Below are 6,299 nucleotides of genomic sequence, written 5' to 3' on the forward strand. Positions count from 1 at the left end.
CTAAGAAAGAAGAACAAAGTTGGGGCGATCACATTACCAGATAGCAAGCTATATTACCAAGCCATGGTTCTCACAACTGCCTGGTACTGGCACAATAACAGACATATAGACCAGTGTAACAGTACAGACAACCCAGAAATCGACCCAAGCTACTATGCTCAATTAATATTTGACAAAGGAATCAAGAACATACAAGGGAGTCAAGACAGTCTCTTCAATAAATGGTGCTGGGAAATATGGTCAGACACATGCAAAAAAATGAAACTAGACCACCAATTTACACAATACACAAAAATAAACTCAAAATGGATAAAGGACTTAAACGTAAGATGGGAAATCATAAAAATATTTTGATTTCCACAGGAATCCACAGGCAGCAAAATCTCAGATATATGCTGAAGCAATATCTTCACTGACACAGCTACGAGGGCAGTGATGGCGAACCTTTTGAGCTCAGCATGTTATCATTTTGAAAAACCCTAACTTAACTCTGGTGCCATGTCACAGATAGAAATTTTTGATATTTGCAACCATAGTAAAACAAAGACTTATATTTTTGATATTTATTTTATATATTTAAATGCCATTTAACAAAGAAAAATCAACCAAAAAAATGAGATCGCGTGTCACTTCTGACACATGTGTCATAGGTTCACCACCACTGTCCTAGGGCAATGGAAAATAAAGAGAAAATAAACAAATGGGACTACATCATAATAAAAAGCTTCTGCACAGCAAAAGAAACCATCAACAAAACAACAAGAAAACCCACTGCATGGGAGAACATATTTGCCAATGATATCTCTGATAAGGTTTTAATCTCCAACATTTACAGGAAACTCACACAACTTAACAAAAGGAAGACAAATAACCCAATAAAAAAAATGGGCAATGGACCTAAATAGATACTTTTCTAAAGAAGACATAAGGAAGGCCAGGCCAAGAGACATATGAAAACATGCTCAAAGTCATTAATCATCCCAGAGATGCAAATCAAAACAACAATGAGGTACCATCTCACACCTGTCAGAATGGCTATCATCAACAAATCAACAAATGACAAGTGCTGGCGAGGATGTGGAGAAAAAGGAACCCTCCTGCACTGGTGGGAATGCAGACTGGTGCAGCCACTCTGGAGAACAGTATGGAGTTTCCTCAAACTAAAAATGGAACTCCCATTTGACCCAGTGATCCCACTTCTAGGAATATATCCCAAGAAACAAGAAACACCAATCAGAAAGCATATATGTACCCCTATGTTCATAGCAGCACAATTTACAATAGCTAAGATTTGGAATCAGCCTAAGTGCCCATCAGCAGAAGAGTGGATTAAAAAACTTTGGCACATCTACACAATGGAATACTATGCTGCTGTAAAAAGGAAGGAACTCCTACCATTTGCAATAGCATGGATGGAGCTGGAGCACATTATGCTAAGTGAAATAAGTCAGTCAGAGAAAGATAAATATCTCATGATCTCACTCATTTGTGGATAATAATGAACAGCATAAACTGATGAATGAAAACAGATCTAGAGACAGAGAAGCATCGATCAGATGCTCAAACCTCAAAGGGAAGGTAGGGGAAGGTTGGGTAAGGGGGAGAGATCAACCAAAGGACTTGTATGCATGCATATAAGCATAAGCGATGGACACAGACCACAGGGGTTGAGGGAGAGGGCAGGGCTGGGTGAGTGGGGAAACAATGGGGGATAAGAACACATTTGCAATCTCTTAATCAATATAGAAAAAAATATCAAAAAAATATGTGACAGTCCATGGTATTGCTACTAATATAAATACTCCCATCCCTCAACAAAGATTCAGACTCTCTAGACCAGTGGTGGGCAAACCACAGCTCGCGAGCCACATGCGACTCTTTGACCCCGTGGCATAGGCCACGAAGTTTCAATTGCACTATACATGCACACCCACACGTGGTATTTTGTGGAAGAGCCACATTCAAGGGGCCAGTTTGCCGACCACTGCTCTAGACCATCAACACTCTCCTGAGCATCACATGACCATACATTGACCTAGAAAATTGAGATAAATCATTCTTCATACAGAAGTTTGATGTCACTCAAGGCACTTATATTACCATTCTCAAAATGTTTTCCTCGCCCATTTCCCATAATGCCTAATATGTCTTCCATTATTAACTCTTTCCATTGGAAAAAGTGTTTACTCTTCCAAAGATCTATGTCTTGAATGAAGTAAGCAGTGGACAACTATGTTTATTGAGGACCTATCATATTCTAGGCATTTTATATGACTATCCCCAGAACAAAGCAGTGGGATAAGCATGGTTAGCCCCATCTTATAAACTGAGACTCCTACCATTTGGAGAATGAGGTGGCAGAATTAATATTTAAGTCCAGGACTATCTAATCTCCATGCAAAAATCCCTTTGATAGCTTCCCTGAAAAGGGGACATTTAGTTTGTTTACCCATTTTCTGAGACTGAGAGCTCATAAATCCACATTTGACTCAACTCATCATGGAACTTTTCTGATTGTTAGAAAGTGTTTCTTACTAACAATAAAGACTTTTCCTAAATGAAAAGAGATCCTTTGGGGGGCATCTCCCCATCTCAGGATTTTACCAGCTGCCAAAAGGTCTTTGGTTTATTTTGAATGGAGATTCTCAGTTCCTACTTAGCTAATTCATTCCCACATGCAATGTGCCAAAGATGATAATCCACCACTAAAGCCAATCTGAATTTCTAAATCATTCCCTAAAAGGAGGAAGAATGAAACCAACTTTTAAAAAGCCGTTTATTTTGCCACTTTTCCCAAAGGCAAGGGCATTGCAGGCAATGGTGAACAGGAAGAAAATTAAACTATAAAGAAATATTTGACAGTGTTTCCTTAATCGTGGACTATATCTGCTGATCTAGCCAAAAGCAAGGGGGCAGAGGTGATCTTTGCTATGCCACAGTGAATAATGCAATCATATTTTTTATACCAAACTACATTTAACTGCCATATAAATCCTGCCTGCCTCCATACCACACCTCATTATCTCACAGGAAATGTACAACTTCTGTAAAGTCAAATGTGGTCCTGTGCCTCTGAAGCTTGTATGGAGACCCAAGTGGAGAGTCAGATGTTTGCTGCACCAGCAGTCCAGCTTACAGAGCGCACATAACGAGCCTTGCCCAGGTGTCCTTGACACTGACTTGCTGTGGAATATTAAGCAAAACACTCCACCTCTCTGGGATTCAGTTTTTTATCTTTATAATGGGAATGGGATGTATCATTTCTATTTTGTAAATGAGAAAATTCAGGGACAGAGAACTTAGAAAAGTGCTCAAGGTCAACACAAATACCTAGTCAAAGGGAATCTGGACTTCAAACCATAGTCTGTCTATGTTCACTCATGGCTTTTCCTTAAATAAAAAAGCTTCAATGCTGTGACTATGTGGTGCTTTGCTGGAACTACTACATTCATAAAGCTTTAACAATTTTGGAGCATCTTATTGTCAATATGCTAAACTGCCCCAATTCCCAATGGGTGAAAAATGTATAAAATAAGCACAATTATAAATGTGTAAACTTGATTTCAGGGAGTGAGGTAGAAGTAGCAGAAATGATCTGTACACAAAAGGGGAGAGAGTGCTGCCTCAATCTTACTGGAAAGCAAGAAGAGGATGGCACTCTGCCTGACTCAGGAAGGAGAAATGAGCACACTGGGTCATTTTTGCCCTGTTTCTAGATATATGAATTGAAAAGTAGACCTCAGGTTCAATGCATCATTCTTGAGGCAGTAAACAAAATCCCTCTTTGTTCCCCAGTGAAACTTATCTCTGAAGAGCTGCACTACTTCCTGTGAGATCCAGCTGTGCAGATGTGCCATGGGAGACCCACCCACTGGGATGCCTTCACTCAAAGTACAAGAATGGGCACTTTGTACTGACAGGCTGAAACGACACTTGCCCATCTGGTCCCTCTGGGGTTCCCAAGTGGGCAAGATGTTCTACTTAAGGGAGCAGCCATGAGCAGTGAATGTATAATTTTATTTTGTTCCTTTGTGAGTTTGGTTAGCTATTTGTAGAGCAAAAGGAGAAAGCAAGGGGGTTGAGTTTAACACAGTATTTTTCAAACTGTATTCCATGGAACCATTCCAAAGATTGGAGATCCCAACAGCTGGAGGTAGAGGATAAGTGCGAGCCGAAGACATAGCTCTAGGCCCTTCTATCTTCCTCCTTCTCCCCTGCTGACATCACCAACACTATCAGAGCAGTTCCACTTCTAACAGTTTGAGGTAGTGGGCCAAATATAATTTTATTTCAATAAAGACCTTCATAGCTAAAAAAGTGTTTGGAACTAGCGTTGCTGTAGAAAGGTCCTATAAGATAAGGACCCATCTTAAATGCTATTCTCAGTTCTGCTGAAATATAACTCTGTGACTTTAGTAATTCATTTCAACTCGGTTTCAGTGTCTTCATCTATAGAATAAGGAGTTTCTAACAATAGGCAGCTCCTAAGAGTGAGTCCTCAACTACATTTTTTACATTTAGCAGACTGACTCCACCCAAGTGTGTCCTGTATGTCTATTCATATTGATAAATATTGATTAACACAGATTTAGGGCCAGGCATTGTCTTAACTCTGGAAAAGCAAAAATGGAAAACAATCCCTGCCATGAAGGTGTTCAAAGTCTGAGCTATTAATAGGAAACTACAGTTAACCCTTGAGCAACATGGGTTTGAATTATACAGGTTCACTTAATCATGTTTTTTTTTTCAATAAATATGTAGTTAGCCCTCCATATCCCACATTTCACGTCCACAGATTCAACCAACCACAGATGGAAAACAGTTCAGGATATTGACAGTAAGATGCTCCAAACCGTGGAAACTATTGTTAAAGGTGTATGAATGTAGTAGTTCCAGCAAAGCAGTTGGGGCTCTGTAGATATGGAGGACCCACTCTATGCATTGTTCTATGCTATTTTATGTAAGGAACTTGACCATATTCAGATTTTGGTAACCCTAGGGGGGTTCTGGAACCAATCCCCTGTAGATACTAAAGGACTATGGGTAAAGTTTGGGAGGGGTGTCAAAAAGTATACACCAGGAAAAACCAAGATGGCAGCATAGGTAAACACCTGAACTTGCTGCCTCACACAACCACATCAAAACTACAAGTAAAAGACAAAACAGATATCATCCAGAACCATAGGAAGGCTGGCTGAGTGGAAGTTCAACAACTAGAAGGAAAGAGAAAAGCACACTGAGACTGGGAGGAGGTATAGAGGTGTGTGAAATGGGCTGGCAACTGGGTACACTGTGGTCTTTTTCAATCTGGAAGGAGATACAAGCTCTTGACTGCTCTGAACTCCAGGTCCAGGCAAGACTCTGGGGACCCAGTCTCATACGGGGAGAAACTGGACTGTCTGGCATCGGGACAGGAACATGAGGGCGGCTTTCTCTCAGAGGTTCTCACAGCACTCATTGTTTCTGCACCGGGCCGCGGGACAGAGAGACCCAGGGACCTCTTCAGGGCAGGGCTGACAGGCAGCCATTACTGTTTGCTCCACCCCGGTAATTCCCTGAGACCACGCCCAATTCAATTTACAACCCCACCCAACCTGTGTGCATCGGCTTTTGCATATGAATGACCTGGCCTTTTGCAATCTAAAACCTAACAAACTGCAGTGGGGTCAGAGAGCCCAGAGCTTCCAAAAGAAGGCCCAAGGCTGGCAGCAGCCTGCACTGCTTCACAACTGGGCCTCATCTGGGCACCTCCAAACCCCAAACAAAGAGGAGGAATCTGCAGATCTCTCTGTAGCTCCTGCTGGGTGGTCTCAGGTAGTGGCTGACTTTGCACCTCCTTGGAGATCCCAGAGCCAGGGTACCCAGTGGGCAGAGTGAGACCATACCAGAGTACAACTCTTCACATCCATAAGCAACACACTCAAGGGGCAGACTCAGTGAGCATCAAAGCCCCACTGAAGCAAGTCATGCTCCATAAGGGTGTCTCCTGCACAGCAGCTCTCTCACTGTAGTCGTAGCTGGTCCTCACAGCCAGTTTGGCCTGGCGGTCAATTCCTCCCAGTGACACCAACAGCAATCAAGGCTCAACTACAATAAAACTGTGCACACAGTCCACAAAGGGGTGCACCAAGAGTGTCCACCTCATGTGACTAGGGAGGCTGAGCCACTGTGCCCTATAGGACACCTACTACCCAAGGCCACTCTGTCAACTCAAGGAGACTTAGCAGCTACCCAATACATAGAAACAAAACAGGAAAGTAGCCACAAAGAAACATGTCACAAATGAAAGAAATGGAAGA

General features: G+C 42.0%; 1 long non-coding RNA gene across 1 annotated transcript in view; it reads right to left on the minus strand.

Annotated features, from left to right (window-relative positions):
- Nucleotides 1-6,299, minus strand: part of LOC102755761 — an 88,137-nt gene that overhangs the window by 46,339 nt on the left and 35,499 nt on the right. The window lies entirely within an intron of this gene.

Source organism: Myotis davidii, unplaced genomic scaffold (assembly GCF_000327345.1).
Source record: "Myotis davidii unplaced genomic scaffold, ASM32734v1 scaffold79, whole genome shotgun sequence".
Lineage (NCBI taxonomy): Eukaryota > Metazoa > Chordata > Mammalia > Chiroptera > Vespertilionidae > Myotis > Myotis davidii.